We start from the raw sequence: 26,011 nt of genomic DNA, 5'->3' as shown, positions 1-26,011 counted from the left end.
AGTGAAGGCAATATGACCACCGAAGCAAGAGTTTTGCTTCTGATTTTGAAAATAAAAGATGGGGCCAAGAGCCACAGTGCAAGGAATGCATATTGAGAAAATGGGAAAGCAAGGGGATGGGATTTTCTCTAGAAACTAACACGTTCATTTCATCCCAGTGAAACCACTTTGGACTTCTGGTTTCCAGAATTGTGAGAATAAATAAATATACGTTAGGTCACTAAATTTGTGATACTTTGTGATAGCAGTCATAGGAGACTAGCTCACATGGTGAATTTTTTAAAAGAGGTCTCAGTTGGCTCTGGTGTCCTTCAGAATTGAAGAGCCCCATGGACTTCTCTGGTGGCGCAGTCAGTTAAGAATGCATTTGCAGTGCAGGAGCTGCAGATTTGATCCCTGGGTGGGGAAGATCCCCTGGAGGAGGGCATGATAATCCACTCCAGTATTCTTGCCTGGAGAGAATCCCATGGACAGAGGAGCCTGGCCGGCTACAGACCATAGGATCACAAAGAATCGGACATGGCTGAAGTGACTGAGCATCCCGACACCTGAGTGGAAACTCTCTCTGTGGTGGAATCCCAGGTGAATGGAAGACCTGAGGCAGAATGCTGTAGATATCTCTTCTTCTCTGTCTTTCCTTTACTGTCTAGCAGCTTGAGCTCCTTGCCAGAGCATTTATTTCAAGTGGAATCACCTGCCAACTAATTAGAGACTATTAGGCAAACAGGAGTGATTCACACATTTTCTGCTATGCAGCCACAAAATCTCTAAGTTTGAGCCTGTTGGCACAGCCAGAGAACTAAATACTCAGCAAAAATGTAAACAAAATGAAAGTTGTCTTAGATAAATTGGGCAAAGAAAATTCCTGAATGTAAACAAAATAAAAAAGGATACATTTGAAAGGATGATAAAAATGTCAAAGAGGCTGAGAACATGCGAGCATATATGAAATGCTGTTGTTAGTGAACTCTTTTTAGAAATAAGAAATTAAAACAGAAATATCTCTAAGTTGACTAAAGACATTTTTGAAATATTTTGTTTGTTAAAATAGAAAACTAAAGGGATAGGAAAAAAAAAAACCTCAAACATCAGGGAGAGTTTTACTGATACAGCATAAACAAATTAAATTTTGATAAAAATTGATTTTAGGTTAATAGGCCACTAGAGACTCATAAGGAAATTAGTTCACATATTCCCTTCCTGTATGTGGTATGAAGTAATTCTAATGTTTAAAAGACTGCAAATGTCTGTAGCACATATCATTCTAGTAAGTGTAACCCACCAAAGACCCTTATTTTACTCCAGTAACTGACTAAAATAAATGTCTTCATCAAAATTCATTCAATGGATCACCTAAATTCCTTTCACACTTGCAATACCAGATCTGCCCAAGTCACACACAATATTGAGATCATCACACACCATCTTTTCAATTCAATAAACATTCATTGAATATCTACTATGTGTTAGGCATGACTGAAGTTTCTCCTTGAACTTGAAGTTTTATGAATAGTAACTTTATTTGCTCTGTCATTATCACTTCTAAGTAAATGGGTCAGATGGAAAGGATGAGACTGTTTTCAAAGGATCTGAATTAGGCTGCTGAAAAAAATTTGCCAACACAGTAGAGTTTCTGCTAATCCACAGATTTCTTAGTGGTCAGCATTAGAAGCCATTTCTCATTCTCAAAATTTCCTCTCTTATGCTGATTGAAAAATTTTAAGGATAACTTAAGCATTATTTGAACATAATGGGGCCATACCCTCTGCTCTAAATTTTGGCTTTGATATGCCACACATCCTTTATGTTCCACATCCATGCTGCTCTGTCGACATCTACTCTTCTTACTTATTAATTAATTCACTTTTGCTACACAAGTTGATTTTCACCAAAGATCTTGAATCTAGATCAATACAAAGAGTTTGTGTTATGTAACAAACTTTGTAATGGGGATGCTTGGGCCTCATATGTTCATTAATTGTAATAGCATCTGAGTTGATTTTCTTTGGTCTACGTAACTGAAGTTGCCTAGCAAGAAAAGCTATAAATGACAGCGTCACTGTTGCTGAAGTGACATTATGAATGTTCAAAGTTTTTGGTTCACTGCCCTGGCAAGTGGGGCTTCCTCTCAGGTGGTGTAGAGATAAAGAATCTGTCTGTTAATGCACAAGATGCAAGAGACACAGGTTCAGTTCTTGGGTCAGGAAGATCCCCTGGAGAAGGAAATGGCAACCCACTCCCGTATTCTTGCCAGGAAAATCCCAAGGACAGAGGAGCCTGGTGGGCTATAATTCATGGGGTCGCAAAGAATCAGACATGACTGAGCACACATGCAGGCTCCCCTGCAAGTGCCAAGAGTCTGGTTGTCTTTGTTCCTGTGGATATGGTAGGGATACGGCCAAGAACGCAGACGTTTAATGAGTTCAGGCAGAGGCTCATAGGTCAGCTTTGTTGCTGGCCCTTTCACACCCTTGGCCTAGTTAACTGGTCTTTCAGTAACTGGGCCTCGGTGTTTCTTCTCCACATTCTTTTTGCTTCTGGGCATCCTGCCTAGGGTCTTAGTTCTTCCAAGCCCAAAGTTTCTCTTGTTCCTTTCAATCTTCTCAGGTCTGAACCCTTCTCTTGTCTCTGAAGCCCAGGCATCAGGACTAGATTCAAGAACTCTCTGCCTAATTTCCTCTATCTTTGTCTCCTATCTGGTACCAGAGCCCTCTGAAGTCTCCCCCTTAGAACTGTGCTCCACCTGCTGAGAATCTGCTCTTGGCTGTTCACAGCACTGACTCTTTGCAGCTCTTGCTTTTTCCTTATAAAGGCTGATAAGGACCTTTCCTCAGTACCTGCTATCTCTGTCCCATTCCTGTGACCAAAACATGACATCAACTGCTATTTCTGAACCTGTAAGTAAAAGACAGTGGAAACTGGAAAAAGATACTCATTTATTGGTTTCTATAAATTTGGCAAATTATTTTTATGAAATGTTTGATTATATCAAACACATCATGTAGCAAAAAGTAGTGAATAGTCCACCTTTCCTTTCTGATTTTGCCTCTTGAAGAAACTAGAGTCAACATTCTACCAGGAGTAGTTTTCAACTACCTTGCCTATGGGAATTATCAGAGGAGTTTAGAAAATATACTGATATATGATATCCATCCAATAGTGTGCTGCCAAGATTAACAACTGGCTCTGTGGCGGTGGGGATGGGGGGGGCAATAGCTAGTTCTCAAGTCAGCATGAACCAGCACCAGACTCCATCATCCCATCCCTTCTCTCATCCCACCCCTCCCCACTGTAAATGAATTAGACTCTCTGAGGATCAAGTCAAGGAAATCTGTCTCTCATAGAGCCCTTGTAAGGCAGTGCTTGGCATCCTGGGTCTGTAACCTGTTTCTATCCCTTAGTGTCTATCTAACTTTAGGAAACTTATTAGGCATCCCTTTCCCCAACTATAACATGGTGGTATTAAATGTCCCCACCTCTTAGGGTAATTGCAAAGATTAAAGGAGTTTATATGAGGCCTTAGATGAATGTCAGGCATGGAAGCTCTTATTAGTCTCTTTTTGCTCAGATTCTTCCTCTTCATGGGGCCTCTTGGAGAAAACTGTCTTGGAGAAGACTTGAATGGTGACTTTTGTGTATTGAATTGTCTCAAATCACTCAGAGATGTGCATTGGAAAGACTTAAGGATGAGCCTAGATTAAGAATTTAGACTGAGGAGATATAAGAATTTTAATTAAATAGACAACTGAAATTCAGAGAGTATTGTATTTCATTTCTTACTACAGACTGGGTCAAAGGGGTTAGAAAACATTTGATCAGCTCGAAACATTTTCTGTGGACTTACTCCAATACTGTGAACCCAGGTTAAAAATGCATGCTACTTTGGCAATGCACAATGCATAAAGGCACACTCCTCTTAAGAAGCTTGCCTCTGTGGAGTAAGTACAGGCTTGGACTTTGATGAATACTGAAAGCAGAAATCAGTCCCTTGAAATGAATTTCTGAAGAAGAGCTTAAGGGTTCAGATGCACTGCTCACATCATTTAAAAAAAAAAAAAAAAAAAAAACGTGCTCTCTTAAGGAAACCCTGCTCACTTTAAATCACAGAAATTTCCAGCCAGAAGGCACCTTAGAGATCATTCGTTATTCACCTAAAAAAGAAGAACTTGTTGCTAACTGGCTCTGAGTTTTAATAAGTAAGTTCTGAACAAGCCCCTGGCATTTTCTCAAATGTTCTTGGGCTCTTGGCTTTTCCCTCCCTCAGTTGAGCCTTCTGAATGGAATTTTTAAGATTTGCTGTGAGTTCCTGTTAACTGTGCTTTGTCAGGTCACCCTGGACAAAGGGACTCTTACGAAATAAAATAAAGGAAAATAATAAAAAGTTATTTCTTCTTGTTCTTTCTTTTCTTAAAATTTTAGAAGGTTATTTCTAAGTAATGATATTGGATCAGCTTGTAAATATGTTGGTTTTCTGTTGTTGTAATTGTTTTGCAGCAATGAAACCTCTGTGGTAGTACGTAGGATCCCACTCTGGCAAGTTACGGTCTACATTGATGCTGAAAGGTCTAGATGATCCATGTTTCCACCACTGTTTGGATCAGAAAAGCTGTTCACAGTGGAAGAAGTAAGGTACCAGGAAGATATGATTACTCTGTAGGCTGCCCAGTGGAGTAGCAGTTATGTTCCTAGCTTTCTTTTTTCTCTGTGGTTCAGAAAACTGGAATTTCATCTTTTTAAAAAGTGTTTTAAAATTTCACATATGATGTGAAATATTGGGGGGGGGCAGGGGGACAGGAGGAAGGAAAGAGGGAAACATTTTTAAATGTTCTTATTTCACATAAGGCACTGCAAGCTGCGGTTTTCGTGTGTTCCTCCGTGAAACCTAACTTCCATCGTTGTCATGAAGCGGTGAAACCGCATGACAGTGGTAACAGTTAGGTTTCACGATGTGCTAAAGCTGTAGGGTTGATACTTAGCAAAACTGTTTTGAGCAGCTGGTTCTGACTCCAAACGTGTTATGGGGTCAGAGGCTATAAGGCCAAAGGGCTTTTTACCTGTTTAGGTATTTGCTTTGCCCACTCTTCTGTGAGCTCCACTGAGAGTAGAAATGTTGTCTTCCTCATCTTTACACCTATCACCAAGAAGTGTCCCCTGGTACCTAGAGGTCTAGATGATCCAGGTCTAGATAATTGAAAAAGGTCTGTGATAATTGAAAAGATTGTAACTTTAATATGTGTGACTTACTTATAGGCCCTATCAGACTTTCAAAGGCTGGATATTCAAATGTATTGATAGGAAATTAAGTAGGACTTAACATACTGTCCTATCTCAGAACTTAATAGTTGCTAAATAAACCTTAAGTGGCGGTTTCCCAGGTGGCACTAATGGTAAAGAACCCACCTGCCAATGCAGGCCATGTAAGAGACTTGGGTTTGATCCCTGGGTGGGGAAGATCCCCTGGAGGAGGGCATGGTAACCCACTCCAGTATTCCATGGGCAGATGAAGCCTGGCAGGCTACAGTCCACACAGTTGCAAAGAGTCAGACATGACTAAAGTGACTGAGCATCACGCATGGAGGAGGTGAGATAAGGAGGGGTATTGTGAGGAGAAGCACGGTGAAGTAGGTAATGTGCTCTGGATTCCAGAGTACTTGGAGTTTTGTTGCAATGGAAGTGGTACAGTTAGTGTCAAATGAAATCAAATATGCTAGTGAAGATTGGTACCATTGTTTAAGCACCATATATACAGTCTCTATGAAAAAATTCACTCAGTTCTAAATAATCAGTCATAAAATTTTGAACCAACATTAGTCCTTATTTTGTCTGAACTTCATAAGATATGGAGAAGGAAATGGCAACCCACTCCAGTGTTCTTGCCTGGAGAATCCCATGGATGGAGAAGCCTGGTAGGCTGCAGTCCATGGGGTCACACAGAGTCGAACACGACTGAAGCGACTTAGCAGCAGCAAAAGATATAAGCATTTCAGGTTAAACATGTTGAAATCATCCAAGTTCTCTGAGAAAATGAATAATTTTATCTTTCCACATTTATTATTTAATATTTATAAGCTATTCAATAGTATTTTCAATAGTATTTTACTATTTTGATAGTACTTTTCATGACACATGTTTACACAAGAAATATTATCATGATGAATAATGACTAAACAGGATTTCAGCTGAAATGCGTATTACAAGATAATAGACAGAATGGTGTTTGAGAACTATGTTGTTGAATTTGAAATCAAATGTTGTTTGAAAACAACACCGTGTCTTGTGTGACAACCTCAGCTAGAGAATGTGCCCTTAGATAAAGCATGCTTGGTCGCTCAGTTGTCTCCCACTCTTTTGTGATCCCATGGACTATAACTCACCAGGCTCCTCTGCCCATGAGATTTTTCAGGGAAGAATACGGGAGTGGGTTGCTATTTCCTCCTCCAGGAGATCTTCCCAACCCAGGGATTGAACCCAGGTCTCCTGTGTTTCCTGCATGTCAGATGGATTCTTTACCTGCTGAGCTATGGTGAAAGCCCTATAAATAATAGGTAATCTTAAAACTTGGCTTAGAAAATATGTAGAAATTCTTTACCCAAAGATGTTTGTAGTTTCAAAAAAGACATAAGGTAACTAGACAAACGGAGAAGGCAATGGCACCCCACTCCAGTACTCTTGCCTGGAAAGTCCCATGGATGGAGGAGCCTGGAAGGCTGCAGTCTAGGGGGTCGCTAAGAGTCGGACATGACTGAGCGACTTCACTTTCACTTTTCACTTTCATGCATTGGAGAAGGAAATGGCAACCCACTCCAGTGTTCTTGCCTGGAGAATCCCAGGGATGGGGGAGCCTGGTGGGCTGTCATCTATGGGGTTGCACAGAGTTGGACACAGTTGAAGTGACTTAGCAGCAACTAGACAAAAGTCTGGAACAAGTAGCAAAGAATCAACTTCTCCCATGGAAAGAAGCCAGGCTGTGTGTTCCATGGGTCAGCTTGAGATAGGAAATCTGTAGATGTCAGGTTCCTCCTCAGAGCTTTAGTTGGGAAGACAGATCACAGAGAAGCTAGAAAATATGATGAGGGAAGGTTCCCAATGCCTCGCTTCTGAAGCTGCAGGATTTCTTAGTATTGTGAGCCTTAAAAATCTCCTTCTTTCAAGTGTACACTGGAAGATTGGGACTGATCAAACCCAGATGCAACCAGAACCCTTAACCTTCTTCTCCCCACTGTGTCCTAGAGACAGAATTCTTGATGCCTTAAGCGTGGGTTGAAGTGGCTAAATGTGGCATCTGGATGATGAGAAAACTATAGTTTTCCTCTTGGGTGATCAAGATGTGGGAAGAAGCTATTGGAGGCATTCAAAACAAAACTGAACTCCAACAAAAACCCCAAATCAGGAGGAAAAAAGCAGTCAGGCTGCTACCCTTGGGGAACCCTTTGAAAACCCATTCAGACTCTGCTATTCTACTTAAAATCTTGTTTCTACCCTGTCTTGATAGGCTTTGACTCCTTTTCACTACCTCTTTCATCTCTAGTTTTGGGGCAGGTTTTATATCCCTGAGTTCATGATCTCTTATGTTGATGCCTTATTGGTGCTAACACTGGTTATTGTTTGTGGGTAGAAAGCAGGAGGGGCTTTGGGGCTTCCTAAATTAGTGATTGATTCTAGTTCCAGACTCTAAAGTGAATTCCGATCACCAGGTGAATGTTTATAGATGAGAGTGAGGAATTATAATTTGTAAGAACTGAAGATTTTGCAACCCACTCCAGTGTTCTTGCCTGGAGAATCCCAGGGACGGCAGAGCCTGGTGGGCTGCCGTCTCTGGGGTCACACAGAGTTGGACACGACTGAAGCGACTTAGCAGCAGCAGCAGCAGCAGTTAGGGAAAAGGGGAGACAAAGAGTTGAAAACTAGGCTTGTTGTTGTGGTTTAGTTGCTAAGTCATGTCTGACTCTTTGGGACCCTGTAGCCCACTAGGCTCTTCTGTCCATGGGATTTCCAAGGCAAGAATACTGGAATGGGTTGCCATTTCCTTCTCCAAGGGATCTTCCCAAACCAGGGGTCAAATCCACGTCTCCTGCATTGACAGGCAGATTCTGTACTGCTGAGCCACCAAGGAAGGGGAAACTAGATTAGGCATATGTATATGTATTCCAAAGAACCTCCTGGTGAGGTAGATGGACTTGAGCAGAAAGGATAGTAGTAAGTTGGAATTTGAAAGAAAATCCAAACACCTTGGGATGTTCAAGGAGAGAGGACCAATTTTAAGAACTGTTTGGTCTTCAATGACCAAAGATAGCCATGACAAATAAACTTCTAAGCATAGTTTTCATCTGCCATGTCATCATCTCTCTTGGATTCTATTTTTTTCTCATTTATGTAAGATTCATGTGTTTTATTCCACATATTCATTTTGAGAAATGAAATATTTCCTGCCATATCAGTAAACAAGGATGTCACCAGTCATCAGCGATTCCAGCCCCCCAGTATGAGCTGGTGAGCCCTAAGCATACTCAGGAAGGAGAATATCTGTTATCTAATAGCAATCAGGGTTCAACCACTCCCTGTGGTGAGCCCCAAGGGGGCTCAGGATGAGAAAAACATGGGATACTGACCCAGGGCAGATGCAATGCATAGGAAAGGAATGATTTCAGGGAGTCCAGACTCTTGAATCTTCCAGACTCTTGCATCTTCCCATACATAGAGAAGTGCTAAATTGCTTAACTTGGGATATCAGGGCTTCCATGGTGACTCAAACAGTAAACAATTTGCCTGCCATGCAGGAGACTTGGGTTCAATTCCTGGGTTGAGATGATCCTCTGAAGGGAATGGCAGCCCACTCCAGTATTCTTGCCTGGAGAAGTCCGTGGACAGAGGAGCTTGGGAGGCTACAGTCCATGGGGTCATAAGCCCCATAAATTGGGATATCTGGTTTTCTTTAATTAACAATAACCTTTTGATGTTCAGACTACCTGCCCTTTGTTGCAAAACTTCTATATAACGTGGCTTCTCCTGTCTCCTCCTCCAAGAAGTTCTCTCAGGGTTTCTTGAGATGCTGCCTCCCAGGTTTGAAGTTCTAAAAATCCAAATAAAACATTACTCTCAACTTTGAGATTGTGACTGTTTTATTTTAAGTTGCCAGTTTTTAAGAGCAACTTAAAAGCTTCCATCACATGATCATACATAGCCCTGACCACCTTGTAATATACTTAAGTAGATTATCTCTCTCCTGTGCCATTCTTTAGGTGTAGTTCTAGGCAATGGGCTGTGTCCCACTTGTCTGTGATGTTCCAGTGCCTGCAGTACACAGGGCACTAAAATATTTGTTGAAATAAAGTGTTGTATTGGTGTAATTGTTTTGTTGAAGTTGAGCTATAACCACTGAAGGGAAAAGTAAGACCTTGGGTAAAGGTAGGGAAGAAGAGACTATTCTGTGATATCTCACACCCCTTTTCCAAAATATAACATGATTTCACTCACCTTCCTTTACAAGCTTTGTGTCTTCTTTTAGACCATATCTGAATGCTCTTCTTTTATTTAAGGTACGATTGGAAATATAATCATTGAAGATTGAAATGTACTAGGGAGAGCTTGACAAGAGCTATAAAAAAAAAAGGCTCTGAAGTATTTATATAACAGTTTATCAGACATGAATGCCATGTGTTTAGAAATCTGTGGTGCCCTGCAGCTGACAAGAAAGTATAGTCAATAAATTAAAATCCCAGGGGGAAAAAACCAGGTCTACAGGATGCAGAGAAGCAAAAGGCAAGTCAGAATTAATGGGACTTCCAGGGAGAGTTGAATTTGGTTAAATGTGCTGATCTGATTCTAACTGGACTATCTCAAGATTTCCTTTATTGATAAAAACACACATTATCTCATAGAATAGAAACAGTATGCATTTCTCAGTAATTAATAACAATGTTGATGGGATCATTACAGTGATTCCTCTAGCCATTGTGACAAGAGCATTGATTTTTTATTGGCACTGTTTAAGAATATAATACAGATACTTCCTTCTCTTAGCTTCCCTAGTGGCTCATTGATGTAGGAAACGTGGGTTCGATTCCTGGATCAGGAAGATCGCCTGGAGAAAGAAATGGCAACCCACTCAAGTAGACTTGCTTGGGAAATCCCATGGACAGAAGCGCCTCTGGTGGGCTACAGTCCATGGGGTCACAAAAGCATCGAACCGGATATAGTTTCCTTCTCTCAGAAACATATAATTGTATTTAAAAATCCCAACTTAAAGATACATAAAACATGAATACAATAGCTCCCAAGAGTAACAGGGCTGAGTCACTTTCCACTGTAGACCATTTAATGTCTTTGGATTTTTCAATAATTTTTTTCATTTTTTAAAAGTTGATGTGTAGTTGACTTAAAATAATACCTTTGGATTTTTGAACCGTATTATTACTCAAAATTTATTTCAAAATCCCAACATAATATCTATTTGCATTAAAAATAATTCATTTCAGAGCTTCTTTAAATAGACAATTTCCTTTGTCTATTTAAAGTAACATTTCTATTGTATAAATTTTCAGAAAGATTTAAATCCATGCTTGTGGAAATTCAATGTTTGCTTGCTTCTTATTTAAAGGACTTACATCAGGGAGGTAGAATTATGGAGGAAAGATTACTCAGTAGCTGTGACATCTTGAGTGTCTTATTTACCTGCTCTGCTCTGATCTAATATAGAAAAGGAAAGAGGGAGATAGGTGTTTCTAAGATAGCTTCCTGTTATTTCCTGTGTAGGTCTATAATTCTGCTACATACAAGACAAAGTTTCCTAAATAATAAAAAGTCTCTTTCATGTCATTGTGCACATAAATTTCTGTGTACTAGAAGATAACCTAGCCAAAGAGCAGAAGAGGCTTGTTTATCTGATTCTAACACCTTCTCCCCTCTGGTTCCTTTTCCTGTAAGTCATGCCCTGTGGTGTGATGGGAAGAGAGGAAAGCTGTAGAGCTATACCTGAATTCTCCCAGGTTCTTTGTTCCAACAGAGCAGTTACAAATAGCAATCATCTTTTAGTGCTTCTTTCCACCCCACTTCCCAATTCAAACATCTTCATTTCTCCTTAAAGGAAAACAACCAGCCAACCTTAAGGAATACCCCCCGCCCCCCGCCTCCACCAACCCTGCCGCAACAAACCATTAGGATCAACATATATAACAAAATATTTTCTAATAAACTAATTAAGCAAACAAAAGGATGAAAAATGTATGCACTCCTACAGTACCCTATATACTTCCTTTATCTTCACACTCATTATACCTGCATTTTGATGCTTTTGACTTGATGCCTTTGAACTGTGGTGTTGGAGAAGACTCTTGAGAGTCCCTTGGACTACAAGGAGATCAAACCAGTCAATCCTAAAGGAAATCAGTCCTGAATATTCATTGGAAGGACCAATACTGAAGCTGAAGCTCCAATACTTTGGACTCCTGATGCAAAAGACTGACTCATTTGAAAAGACCCTGATGTTGGGAAAGACTGAAGGCAGGAGGAGAAGGGGACAACAGAGGATGAAATGGTTGGATGGCATCACCGACTTGATGGACATGAATTGAGCAAGCTCTGGGAGTTGATGACAGACAGGGAAGCCTGGTGTGCTGCAGTCCATAGGGTCACAGAGAGTTGGACACAACTGAGCGACTGAACTAACTGATACCTGCATGGTTTAGCTAGGTTAGGGGTTGTATTTGTTATGTAAAATGAATGAAAATATAAACACTTGAAACTTAGAGGAAAACAGGATAACATTTACATGATGTTTTTGTTTCTCCCCCTGGACTGGAATTCCAAATTAGTACTTTTTATTAACCATTTTTTACCAGCTAGGCAACATATTTACTTCTCTATGTTTTTCAGAAAAGGAAATTTAACTTTAGTACAATTTTAGTCCAATAGGCAGTCTTCTATAATTCATGCAGTTTATCTAAAACCTAAATGTTGCCGGAAAAAAGGAGAGAATGAATGAATGGCAACATACAACCACTGTTAGCAGGAAAGCCAGCCTCCTCTTTACTCATCTGCCAAAGCCATTTTTCTTTCTACAGGATTTTGCTTCAAAGGCTTAGCCTCAGGTATCTGGTTACTTCTTGGTATTTCCAAATGTATTTTCACATATTTCCCTCTAGGGATCCAACTTTTTGCTACATCAAGGGACTATGTGACTCTATTTTAATTTTCATTTTCCATGTCTGTTCTCACATTTCTCCGAATTTGAAGAAGGATTTGGTATCACAAATAAGTGAACGAATGAGTTAAGAGACCATAAACACATGGGGAAAATGGCTGTGGAAAGGAATTAGCAGAAATAATTTATGTCAAGAATAAGTAAGGAAATGAGTAAGGAAAATATGCTAAAATAGAAAAGATAGATAAGAGACGGAAAGACGTCAAAAGGAAATCTAGGAGAGATGCTCTTTACCACTAGTGCTTCCCAGGTGGTGCTAGTGGTAAAGAGCCCACCTGCCAATGCAGGAAATGTAAGAGTTGGGTTCAATCCTTGGGTCAGGAAGATCCAGATGCAGGCATGTATTCCTGGAGAATTCCATGGACAGAGGAGCCTGATGGCCTGCAGTATATTTTGGATGTTGATAGCAATCGCTGGATCTCTTAAATGTTCAGTTCAGTGCAGTTCAGTCACTCAGTCGTGTCTGACTCTTTGTGACCCCATGGATTGCAGCCCGCCAGGCCTCCCTGTCCATCACCAACTCCTGGAGTTTACTCAAACTCATGGCCATCCAACCATCTCATCCTCTGTCATCCCCTTGTCCTCTTGCCTTCAATCTTTCCCAGCATCAAGTGGCCAAAGTTTTGGAGTTTTAGCTTCAACATCAGTCCTCCTAATGATCATTCAGGACTGATTTCCGTTAGGATGGACTGGTTGGATCTCCTTGCAGTCCAAAGGACTCTCACGGGTCTTCTCCAGCACCACAGTTGAAAAGCATCAATTCTTTGGCGCTCAGCTTTCTTTACAGTCCAACTCTCGAGTCCACACATGACTACTGGAAAAGCCCTAGCTTTGACTAGACAGACCTTTGTTGGCAAAGTAACATCTCTGCTTTTTAATATGCTGTCTAGGTTGGTCATAACTTTCCTTCCAAGGAGCAAGCGTCTTTTAATTTCATGGCTGCAGTCACCATCTGCAGTGATTTTGGAGCCCAGAATAAAGTCTCTCACTGTTTCTGGTCCCAGATGCGATGATCTTAGTTTTCTGAATGTTGAGTTTTAAGCCAGCTTTTTCACTCTCCTCTTTTAGCCTCATCAAAAAGCCCTTTAGTTCCTCTTCACTTTCTGCCATTAAAGTGGTATCATCTGTGTATCTGAGGTTGTTGCTATTTCTCCCGGAAATCTTGATTCCAGCTTGTGTTTCTTCCAGCCCAGCGTTTCTCATGATGTACTCTGCATATAAGTTAAATAAGCAGGGTGACAATATACAGCCTTGACGTACTCCTTTCCCTATTTGGAACCAATCTATTGTTCCATGTCCAGTTCTAACTGTTGCTTCTCGACCTGCATACAGATTTCTCAGGAGGCAGGTCAGGTGGTCTGGTATTCCCATCTCCTTAAGAATTTTCCACAGTTTGTTGTGACCCACACAGTCAAAGGCTTTGGTGTAGTCAATAAAGCAGAAATAGATGTTTTTCTGGAACTCTCTTGCCTTTTCAATGATCCAATGGATGTTGGCAATTTGATCTCTGGTTCCTCTGACTTTCCTAAATCCAGCTTGAACATCTGGAAGTTCACCGTTCACATATTCTTGATGCCTGGCTTGGAGAATTTTGAGCATTACTCTGCTAGCATGTGAGATGAGTGCAATTGTGCGGTAGTTTGAGCATTCTTTGGCATTGCCTTTCTTTGGGATTGGAATGAAAACTGACCTTTTCCAGTCCTGTAGCCACTGCTGAGTTTTCCAAATTTGCTGGTATATTGAGTGCAGCACTTTCACAGCATCATCTTTTAGGATTTGAAATAGCTCCACTGGAATTCCATCACCTCCACTAGCTTTGTTTGTAGTGATGCTTCTAAGGCCCACTTGACTGTGCATTCCAGGATGTCTGGCTCTAGGTGAGTGATCACCCATCTTAAGTGTTAGCTTACTATCAGGTGCTTGAGCAACTAGTAGTCCCAACAATAAAATATGGGAGTGCCCATTTGCTCCTATCTTCATCAGTACTGAATGCTCAAAATCCTATTTTGCAGTTAAAGTTGAAAATTGCCATTTCTCTGAATTCTAGTGAAACTAAGCATCTTTTCATGTTTATTCCCAAATGTGTTTCATATTCTGTGAATTGCTTATTTGTACCTTTTGTTTATTTTTCTTTCATTTTTTTCAAATTGGAGGCATTCTTTTTACTTTTTTAGAAGTACTGGCCCTTTGTCACATGAACTGCAAATATTTCCCTAGTTTATCATTTTCATTTTGACTTTGTTTGTAGTGAATTGGGCATATAATATGTTTTAATTTTATGAAGACAAAAGATGTCTCTTTTTTATTTATGATTTAATGCAATTGTGTTTTGCATAGGAAGTTTTCCTCTACCTCAAATTTATGAGAATATTTTAATTTTCTAATTTTTAAGAACTTGAAAAATACTTTTGTGCTTAACTTTTATCCATCTGGAATTCATTTTGGCATATGGTATGAGGTAGATGATCTAGCTTGTTTTTTTTCTAGACAGATAGCCAGTTATGCCAGGATCATGTATTAATAAACCAATTATTTCACACTGAATTAAATTGGCACTTCTGTGGATCTATTTCTGCACTGTCTATTTTGTTCCACAAACATTATATTTACTATTTCTGTGTCAGTGTCAGATATTATAGTAACTTTGCAGTACATTTAAATATCTGATAAAGTACATATTCTCCTTATCATTTTTCTTTTTTCATAATTTTTTTCTACCAAGACACTTCTTATATCTATAAACTTAAAAAAAAATTTTATCCATCCCTCCACCAAAAACAACAAAAGGATCATCAAAATTAGGATTTTGATTGAAATTGCATTAAATTATTAAATTGATATTTGTTGAATACAATTTTGGGGTAAAGCTCCTAACTTTTTATATCACAATCTTGTTCTTCATCTTGGTTATTCTTGATCTTCTGCATTTTAATATGGAATTTAGATTGCCAACTTCTACCAAAAACTGTAAAAATTTGAAACCAAAGACAAATTTTGAAACAACTGATATCTTTAAAAAGCTCAGTTTTTCAATTCATGAAAATAATTATAGCCCTCCATTTATTTAAGTTATAATTCTCTTAATAATATTTTTAAAATTATTGATTCCTAGGTATTTGACATTTTTATACTGTTGTAAATGCTACTTAAAAAAACCCTACATTTATTTATGCTCTATAGAAACAATATTGATTTTTTCTATTGTTGTTTCTATCTAGAACTCTTGGTAGCATCACATTAATTCTAATAAGTTCTCTTTTTGTTTACAATTTTTTTTCTCTGTATTACAATCACCTCATTGTGTCAATGCAAAGAAGCAGAGGAAAACATTAGAATGTGAAAGACTAGAGATCTTTTCAAGAAAATTAGAGATACCAAAGGAATATTTCATGGAAAGATGGGTGAAATAAAGGACAGAAATGGTATGGACCTAATAGAAGCAGATGATATTAAGAAGAGGTGGCAAGAATACACACAAGAACTATACATAAAAGATCTTCATGACCTGCTAATCACGATAGTGTGATCACTCACCTAGAGCCATACATCTTGGGATGCGAAGCCAAGTGGGCCTGAGGAAGCATCACTACGAACAACGCTAGTGGAGGTGATGGAATTTCAGTGGAGCTATTTCAAATCCTAAAAGATGATGCTGTGAAAGTGCTGCACTCAATATACCAGCAAATTTGGAAAACTCAGCAGTGGCTATAGGACTGGAAAAGGTCAGTTTTCATTCCAATCCCAAAGAAAGGCAATGCCAAAGAATGCTCAAACTACCGCACAATTGCACTCATCTCACATGCTAGCAGAGTAATGCTCAAAATTCTCCAAGCCAGGCATCAGCAATACGTGAACCGTGAACTTCCAGATGTTCAAGCTGGATTTAGGAAAGTCAGAGGAACCAGAGATCAAATTGCCAACATCCATTGGATCATTGAAAAGGCAAGAGAGTTCCAGAAAAACATCTATTTCTGCTTTTCCCTGATGACTAAAGATATTGAGCACCCTTCTATGTACTTATTAGCCATATATATGTTTTTTAGTGTGTGAAGTGTCTGTTCAAATCTTTTGCTTACTTTTGTTTTTTTTTTTTTTTTTGTTTGTTTGTTTTTTAAAAAATGTTTATTTATTTGGATGCACCAGGTCTTAATTGAGACAATCTGGATCTTCAATCTTCGTTGCAACATGAGAAATCTTTTAGCTGTGGTGTGTAGGATCTAGTTCCCTGACCAGAGATTGAACCTGGGTCCCCTGTGTTGACAGCACAGTCTTGGCTACTAGACCACCAGGGAAATCCTCACGTTGTTTCTAAATGGAGTTTATTTTCTTATTGAGGTGTAAAAATTCTCTCTACTGGACATAAGTCCTTTGCCAGTTGTATGTATTATAAAAGTTTCCCAGCCTTTGACTTGGGTTTCCCACTTTAATAGTGGTGCTTTTTGAGGAGAAAGTTTTAAATTAACAAAAAAAAATCTAATTAATCACTGTCTTCAAAATGTGTTCTGTTTATAAAATCTTTGTCTCTCTCAAGGTTTCAAAGGGCTTTGCTCTTTTTTTCTAGATGTTTTTTATAATTTTAATGTTTAGATTTATAATCCATCTGGAGTTTATTTTTGTTTGCCATGTAAAGTAAGGGTCAAAGTTCATCTTTTTTTCCACACTGATATCCGGTTACTTAGTACCATTCACTGAAAATACATTTTTTTTTTCCTCTCCCCAAATTACCTTGGTGAGTTTGTTAAAAACAAACAAACAAACAAAAAAAAAAAACAATCCCTGAAAACTTCCACTCTGTGAAAAACCTCATCCCAAATGGAGCAAATACATGTGGATCTATATTTGGATTCTCTGTTTTGTTCCATTTTTTTAATGAATCTATTTTTATGCTACTATCACACTTGACAACTGTAGCTTTATATAGTAAGTGTTAAAATCAGGTGATTTATATCTTCAAACTTTGTTCATATTCAACATTGTTTTAGGTATTTTAGGTCTTCTCCATTTCTACATGATTATGAGAATCAGTTTGTTAATTTAAAAAGAAACCTTGTGCCTTTTTTTTTTTTTTTTTGGAATTTGCACTGAAGCTTAGATAAATCTGGGAGACCTGGTATCTTAACCTTGCATCAGTCATACCATGGACATAGTATATTTCTCCACTTATTTAGGTCTTCATTTGTTTTTAGCAATGTTTTGTAGTTTTCAGTTTAGAGTCTTGTACATGTGTTTTAAGTTTATCCTCAGTATTCTACTTTTAAATATTACTCTAAATGGGTTTTAAATTGTTTTCATTTTCTAATTGTTTATTGGAGCATAAACATTGTGCTTGATATACAAATATGATTAATTTTTAAAGTTTCTCTTGATTTCTGTGACTGTGCTATATTCATTTGTAAGTTCTGATGGCTTATTCTGGAGATGCCTTAGAATTTACTACGTAAAAAATGATGTCATCTGTAAAAAATGAAAGTTTTACTTCTCTCTTTCCAATTGGAATGCCTTTTCTTTTTTTGACTTATAACAAAACCGGCTAGGACCTCAAATATTATATGGACATGGAGAGAGGAGACATCCTTGCCTTGTTGTCATTGTGTCACTTGTAATTCATTTTTATTATCTTTCGATTCATATATATATATTTTTGAATTTTCTATAATTAAAGAAAACAAGGGAAATGTTGATCTCTGAATATGAGAACTAATGTTTATAGCTAATAATGTTAATATTCAAGATTCTAATGAATCAGATACAATTTTAGCATTCTCTTTCTTGAGAGGGAGTATATATATATATATATGTGTGTGTGTATATGAATAAATATATATATAGAGAGAGGTATCTGGAGAAGGACATGGTAACCCACTCCAGTATTCTTGGCTGGAGAATCCCATGGACAGAGGAGCCTGGTGGGCTATAGTCCATGGGGTAACAAAGAATCGGACATGACTGAGTGACCAACACACACACACACACACACACACAACTTTAAAATCTCGTGCGTGTTTGCTAAGTCTCTTCAGTTGTGTCTGACTCTTTGTGACCCTATGGACTGTAGCCCTCCAGGCTCCTCTGTCTATGGAATTATCCAGGCAAGAATACTGGAGTGGATTGCCATTTCCTTCTCTAGGGTATTTTCCTGACCCAGTTATTGAAGCCATGGTCTCCTACATTGGCAGGCACTTTCTTTACTGTTAGCACCACCTGCTGCTGCTGCTGCTAAGTCGCTTCAGTCGTGGCTGACTCCCCAGATATTAGCATATGTCTTGTTTTGCGGGTTGTGACTATGCCAAAGCCTTTGACTGTGTGGATCACAATAAACTGTGGAAAATTCTAAAAGAGATGGGAATACCAGACCACCCGACCTGCCTCTTGAGAAATTTGTATGCAGGTCAGGAAGCAACAGTTACAACTAAACATGGAACAACAGACTGGTTCCAAATAGGAAAAGGAGTACGTCAAGGCTGTATATTGTCACCCTGCTTATTTAACTTCTCTGCAGAGTACATCATGAGAAATGCTGGGCTGGAAGAAGCACAAGCTGGAATCAAGATTGCCGGGAGAAATCTCGATAACCTCAGATATGCAGATGATACCACCCTTATGACAGAAAGTGAAGAAGAACTAAAAGCCTCTTGATGAAAGTGAAAGTGGAAAGTGAAAAAGTTGGCTTAAAGCTCAACATTCAGAAAACAAAGATCATGGCATCTGGTCCCATCACTTCATGGGAAATAGATGGGGAAACAGTGTCAGACTTTATCTTTTTGGGCTCCAAGATCACTGCAGATGGTGACTGCAGCCATGAAATTAAAAGATGCTTACTCCTTGGAAGAAAAGTTATGTCCAACCTAGATAGCATATTCAAAAGCAGAGACATTACTTTGCCAACAAAGGTGTGTCTAGTCAAGGCTATGGTTTTTCCTGTGGTCATGTATGGATGTGAGAGTTGGACTGTGAAGAAGGCTGAGTGCCGAAGAATTGATGCTTTTGAACTGTGGTGTCGGAGAAGACTCTTGAGAGTCCCTTGGACTGCAAGGAGATCCAACCAGTCCATTCTGAAGGAGATCAGCCCTGGGATTTCTTTGGAAGGAATGATGCTAAAGCTGAAACTCCAGTACTTTGGCCACCTCTTGCGAAGAGTTGACTCATTGGAAAAGACTCTGATGCTGGGAGGGATTGAGGGCAGGAGAAGAAGGGGGCAACAGAGGATGAGATGGCTGGATGGCATCACTGACTGGATGGACGTGAGTCTGAGTGAACTCCAGGAGTTGGTGATGGACAGGGAGGCCTGGCATGCTGTGATTCATGGGGTCCCAAAGAGTCGGACATGACTGAGTGACTGAACTGAACTGAACTGAACTATGAGATTAAAATGTATGTGTATAGCAATGCTGAAGTAGCCTTGCTGGCTCTCTCAAGGATATATGTAGTTCATGCCACAAGCAATTCAGCCATGGCTATTGCTACTGGTCATTAACAGACTGAAACTTGTAGGATGTCTGGCTCTGCTGGTGGCATTTGGTGCCTCAATATAGATAGTTTTAGGGCAATATCTTTTATTGCAACTATTATTTCACTGGATTTTTAAATTTGGGAACCAGAATGCACAGCTAAAGAATGTTTCTCAATATTTAAACATATAGAATTTTCAGTGTGGTAAATGCATTGATTGTACAGGTGTATCCCTTAACAATACCATCCTGAAAGAGAGTAATTCTTGGCATTTTTTTTTATACTTTACAATATTGTAATGATTTTGCCATACATTAACATGCATCTGCCACGGGTGTACATGTGTTCCCCATCCTGACCCCCCCCCCCCCCACCTCCCTCCCCATACCATCCCTCTGGGTCATCCCAGTGCACCAGCCCCAAGCTTCCTGTTTCCTGCATTGAACCTGGACTGACGATTTGTTTCTTATATGATATTATACATGTTTTAATGCCATTCTCCCAAATCATCCCCCCCTCCCTCTCCCACAGAGTCCAAAAGACTGTTCTATACATCTGTGTCTCTTTTGCTGTCTCACATACAGGGTTATTGTTACCATCTTTCTAAATTCCATATATATGCATTAGTATATACTGTATTGGTGTTTTTCTTTCTGGCTTACTTCACTCTGTACAATAGGCTCCAGTTTCATCCACCTCATTAGAACTGATTCAAATATATTCTTTTTTTTGGCACGTTTTTGTCTAGGAACCTTCTATGAATGTGAAAATGTTCTTAGTAATGACAGACAACCTCGTTGCAGACTGCCTTGTATACAGCTTCCTTTGGTTTACACAAAGTGGATATTAAAATTGGATTTTGATGCCTAAATTCTTTCTGTTGTTAGAACACCTGGTTCCCGAAATTGCTTTTATGCATGGACTCTTGCCTGTTTTCTCTAATTAATGTGGTTGTGTATGTGTATTTGTTTTCGTTTCTCCTTCTACTTCTTGGCGTTTATGGCCCTTCCAGATGCTCTAAGTCCTAGGGTGAAAGATGTAAGACAAAATCTCATACAATGTTAAATTTCCCAGTAAGCCAAAGCAAATCAGTCAGGGAAAAGGGTTAACATATATTATCTACTTGTTTAATAATTTCTGTCTTCATTAGGCTAGTTATTATTTTCACTAATCTCATCCTAATTTCATTAAATACTGAGTATTTACTTACAGAGCTGCCTTATACTTTACATGAAACAATTTTAAATGGATCTAGTATTTCTTGGAATGATCTGTCTGCTCTAAATTGATTGCCAGCCCAGTGTTTTGAGCACTATCTGTGGAGTCAGGAAGTCTGGGCCTTTGTCATCTATCGTACTAGCTGAGTTTATAAGGGTACTGATTTTGTACTCTTTAAAATAACCCATTTGACATCATTTGTGGGATACGCCCATGCATATCCTGCTTCTAACTGGTTGTGTGACCCTGTATAAAACACTTATTCTTTCTGGGATTCAGGTTCCTCATTTGTAGATTAGGAGATGGGTCTAGATGGTCCCTGAGATCCTTTGTGGTTCTAATATCTCAGGATTAAAAATTTATTAAAGTTCTTCATTGGAAATTTCAGTCTCCAAATGGACTTTTGCAACAGAAGATTATATATAGTTATTTGGTTTCTATGTTGCACTGCGTGGGCATATCCCACGAATGATGTCAAATGGGTTATTTTAAAGAGCACAAAATCTGTACGCTTATAAACTCAGCTAGTATGATAGATGACAAATTATCCACGTGTCATATCAGTAAAGGAGAAAGACATTCATACAGTTATATTAAATCACTGCCATTGTATTTACTGTCTACCTACAGTAAAACAAAAGCCATTTTGTCACATTACTGATTCCTAAGAGGGAATGTTTTGCTGTGTGCTTTCTGAAGCTACACAACAGAAAATTATTTTTCTGGTTTCTGACAAATCTTTCAAACATCTTCTATTAGTTTAAGAAATCATTCCCTTAGATCCAATAAGTTTCACATCCACTAGAAACCCTAAGCTGGTATTTTAGGACTCCTTTGGAGCAAGTTTTATACAGGCTGAGTTTCCTGAGTTGTCACTGACACTGCTAGTTGAGCAAATAGAATGATCTGTAGTAGAGAAAAAATTGTTTATAGCTTCCCAGCTTCTTGCCTCTTATATCAGAAACTTTCTAGTTAAATGTTTCCACAGATCTCTGGGGAGCTGGGATTGCTGGGTACAGGATGCCACAACCGAGGACAGTTGAAGCTTCACCTTCTTTGGTTGATTGGCATTTATGTTCAGCCTGTTCATGTGATTGCCTGACTCCCTTTCTATCTGACTCCCTCTCTATATTCTGTATTATTAGAATTTGGAGCACTGTAGTAGATTTGATTCACTGTATTCTTTATTATTGTCTGACAATAACTATTCAAGTCTACTAAGTTCCAGTTACTATACTAGGCACTGCACAATATCCAACATCATTCAACTCTTACAACAATGAAAATATTGTCCTTTGATTGACATGGGTGCTAAAAAATCAGCAAGGTTAAGTTGTTTGCCCAAGACCACACAGTAGGAAGAGAGACTAGAGGGTGATCTCAGCTCTGTGACTACAAAGCTTTGTTCTGTCACTGGGTCTTAGGCGTGGTGTGCAAAGCAGCTTGTTTGTGTGTTCACTCTGAATGTGGAAGTTGTTCACACTGCTTATTCTATTAGATTGGTTATAGATTAAGCAGTGAGACCACTGCTTCGTCCACCAAATCCCCCTTTTCTAATCATTTGCATCTGTTTTCCCCCACTGATATCATATTCTGTTCAAGTTATTTGCATTATGGTTTTAATTCCTTCTATTTGGCTCAGTTCCTGAAAATAAGGCCATAGCCATTCATGATAATAGCACAGACATAGTACTGGCTTTTAAATAAACTTATGCTTATTTCCAGCTATGGCTTCTGTTATTAGAATTTTTAGCCTCTTGGTTATAGTTACAGAATCATAAAATAAGAAAAAAATTTCGATATTATGGGAAAGTAACCCTTCAATTAACAAGAGGAAATGAGTCCCCTAAAAGGTTGAATATTGCTCAATATATTTATGCTCATGGGAAAGTTTTTTAGTTGCATAAAATATTGAAAGAAAAAGGGCACTCCTATTACTATGGTTGAAGTGAAAGTGAAAGACACTCAGTCATGTCTGACTCATTGTGACCCCATGAAACATTGTGACCCCGTGAAACATTGTGACCCCATGGACTTTACAGTCCATGAAATTCTCCAGGCCAGAATACTGGAGTGGGTAGCCTTTCCCTTCTCCAGGGGATCTTCCCAACCCAAGGATAGAACCCAGGTCTCCTGCATTGCAGGGGGATTCTTTACCAGCTGAGTCACAAGGGAAGCCCATTACTATGGTTAGGTCTGTGTGTGTTAGTTGCTCAGTCGTGCCCAACTCTTTGTGACCCCATGGACTGCAGCCCACCAGGCTCCTCTGTCCATGGGATTTTCCAGGCAAAGATACTGGAGTGGTTTGCCATTTCCTTCTCCAGGGGATCTTCCAGACCCAGGTATCAAACCTGGGTCTCCTGCACTGCAGGAAATCTTTATGGACTGAACTAATAGGGAAGCCCCATGGTTGTTAGGTCTGAACCCTGGTGGTTCAGACAGTAAAGTGGCTGCCTACAATGTGGGAGACCTGGGTTCAATCTCTGGGTTGGGAAGATCTCCTGGAGAAGGAAATGGCAACCCACTCCAGTATTCTTGCCTGGAAAATCCCATGGATGCAGGAACCTGGTAGGCTACAGTCCATGGGGTCACAAAGAATTGGACACGACTGAGCGACTTCACTTTCTTTCCTTCTGTGGTTCAGTTCAGTTCAGTTCAGTCGCTCAGTCGTGTCCGACTCTTTGTGACCCCATGAATTGCAGCACGCCAGTCCTCCCTGTCCATCACCAACTCCTGGAGTTCATTCAGACCCACGTCCATTGAGTCAGTGATGCCATTCAGCCATCTCATCCTCTGTCATTCCCTTCTTCTCCTGCCCCCAATCCCTCCCAGCATCAGAGTCTTTTCCAATGAGTCAACTCTTCACATGAGGTGGCCAAAGTACTGGAGTTTCAGCTTTAGCATCATTCCTTCCAAAGAAATCCCAGGGCTGATCTCCTTCAGAATGGACTGGTTGGATCTCCTTGCAGTCCAAGGGGCTCTCAAGAGTCTTCTCCAGCACCACAGTTCAAAAGCATCAATTCTTCGGCACTCAGCTTTCTTCACAGTCCAACTCTCACATCCATCTTTCTATGGTTAGTATATAATCCAATTAATTTTGTCCTTAAGTCTTTCAGCTTCTTGGATATCCTGTATATAACAGTGTATAAAATGGTTTTTAAATGATTTTTCCCCAAATCATCCCTTCGTGACCTATCTTTTGATTTCTAAAAATGCTCCTATGCTTGGCTACTTCATATTTTGGTGAAAATAAAGTTGCTCATACAATAAGGGCATCTTTGTTTAAGATGGAATCTGTTTCACTTTACCAAGGTTAGAGGGCTGCATAGTGCTTCATTTGGGGAGTTTCTACACAAAAATAAAAATAAAATACTATTAGTAGATAAAAATACTAATTTAAAAAACCTAATTATCCCCTGTGAAGAAATAACTGGATGATGTAAACATGTATGTTGTAAGCAATTAAAAATGAACTCCAGGGGTAGAAGATACACATAACCTTTTATTAAAGATTCATGGATTCTGTTCCTTGATTTTTTCAGGTTATCATTCTTGCCTTTGAGCAGATGTTCTGCCATATACACACTTCTATGGAATTAAAAGAAAGCTCTCTTGCAAGCACTTATGTAAATATTAGCACAGTCTGCCGTGCATCCGCTAGGATGAGAGAGAGCTAGGAGGGAGTTAGCCATTTATCTACTTGCCCCCTGAAGCAACTTTGTTTCCATCAGTTCAGTTCAGTTCAGTTGCTCAGTCATGTCTGATTCTTTGTGACCCCATGAACCACAGCACACCAGGCCTCCCTGTCCATCACCAACTCCCGGAGTCCACCCAAACTCATGTCCGTTGACTCGGTGATACCATCTAACCATCTCCTCCTGCCTTCAATCTTTCCCAACATCAGGGTCTTTTCAAATGAGTCAGCTCTTTGCATCAGGTGGCCAAAATATTGGAGTTTCCGCTTCAATATCAGACCTTCCAATGAACACCCAGGACTGATCTCCTTTAGGATGGACTGGTTGGATCTCCTTGCAGTCTGAAGAGCTTTCTATACCACAGTTCAAAAGCATCAATTCTTCAGCACTCAGCTTTTGTTATAGTTCAACTCTCACATCCACACATGACCACTAGAAAAACCATAGCCTTGACTAGATGGACCTTTGTTGACAAAGTAATATCTCTGCTTTTCAATATGTTGTCTGCTGCTGCTGCTGCTGCTAAGTCACTTCAGTAGTGTCTGACTCTGTGCAATCCCTTAGACAGCAGCCCACCAGGCTCTGCCATCCCTGGGATTCTCCAGGCAAGAACACTGGAGTGGGTTGCCATTTCCTCCTCCAATGCATGAAAGTGAAAAGTGAAAGTGAAGTTGCTCAGTCGTGTCTGACTTTTTGCGACCCCATGGACTGCAGCCTACCAGGCTCCTCCATCCATGGGATTTTCCAGGCAAGAGTACTGGAGTGTGGTGCCATTGCCTTCTCCAAATATGCTAAGTTCGTCATAACTTTCCTTCCAAGGAGTAAGCGCCTTTTAATTTCATGGCTGCAATCACCATCTGCAGTAATTTTGGAGCCCCCAAAATAAAGTCAGCCACTGTTTTCACTGTTTTCCCATCTATTTGCCATGAAGTGATGGGATCAGATACCATGATCTTAGTTTTTTGAATGTTGAGCTTTAAGCCAACCTTTTCACTCTCCTCTTTCACTTTCATCAAGAAGCTTTTTAGTTCTTCTTCACTTTCTGCCATAAGGGTGGTGTCATCTGCATATCTGAGGTTATTGATGTTTCTCCCAGCAATCTTGATTCCAGTTTGTGCTTCTTCCAGCCCAGCGTTTCTCATGATGTTTGTTTCCATAGTTCACCGTTATAAAGCCTGAACATACCCAAAGTCCTTCATCAGCTCTGGTCTACTTGCCTAGTTAGACACTATGAGTCAGCAACTCCAATGAGGCTGTCATACATATAGGGCAATCCTACTATACATCTGTATATATTTTATTTTTTATTTTTCAAAACAGTTTCAAACTATCTTTAGAACTTCCCTCATAACACCTTTCTCCTTCACTCTTAGCTGATGACCTTGTCTTATATAACTAATCAAATAGCAGTTCTCCAAACTATCAATCTACACACTTTCTTGGTGGCTCA

General features: G+C 39.5%; 1 long non-coding RNA gene across 3 annotated transcripts in view; it reads left to right on the top strand.

Annotated features, from left to right (window-relative positions):
* Positions 1-26,011, top strand: part of LOC139186217 (uncharacterized) — a 259,129-nt gene that overhangs the window by 49,361 nt on the left and 183,757 nt on the right. Inside the window, exon 5 of one of the 3 annotated variants that reach the window (XR_011569771.1) lies at positions 4,495-4,701. The exons of the other annotated variants lie outside the window; for them this stretch is intronic. This is a non-coding gene — a long non-coding RNA (uncharacterized lncRNA). Of the gene's footprint in view, positions 1-4,494; positions 4,702-26,011 lie in introns of those variants that run through there. 3 annotated transcript variants of the gene reach the window in all.

The sequence above is a fragment of the Bos indicus genome, chromosome 12 (assembly GCF_029378745.1).
Source record: "Bos indicus isolate NIAB-ARS_2022 breed Sahiwal x Tharparkar chromosome 12, NIAB-ARS_B.indTharparkar_mat_pri_1.0, whole genome shotgun sequence".
Taxonomy (NCBI): Eukaryota; Metazoa; Chordata; class Mammalia; order Artiodactyla; family Bovidae; genus Bos; species Bos indicus.
This window is presented reverse-complemented; position numbering and strand designations above follow the sequence as displayed.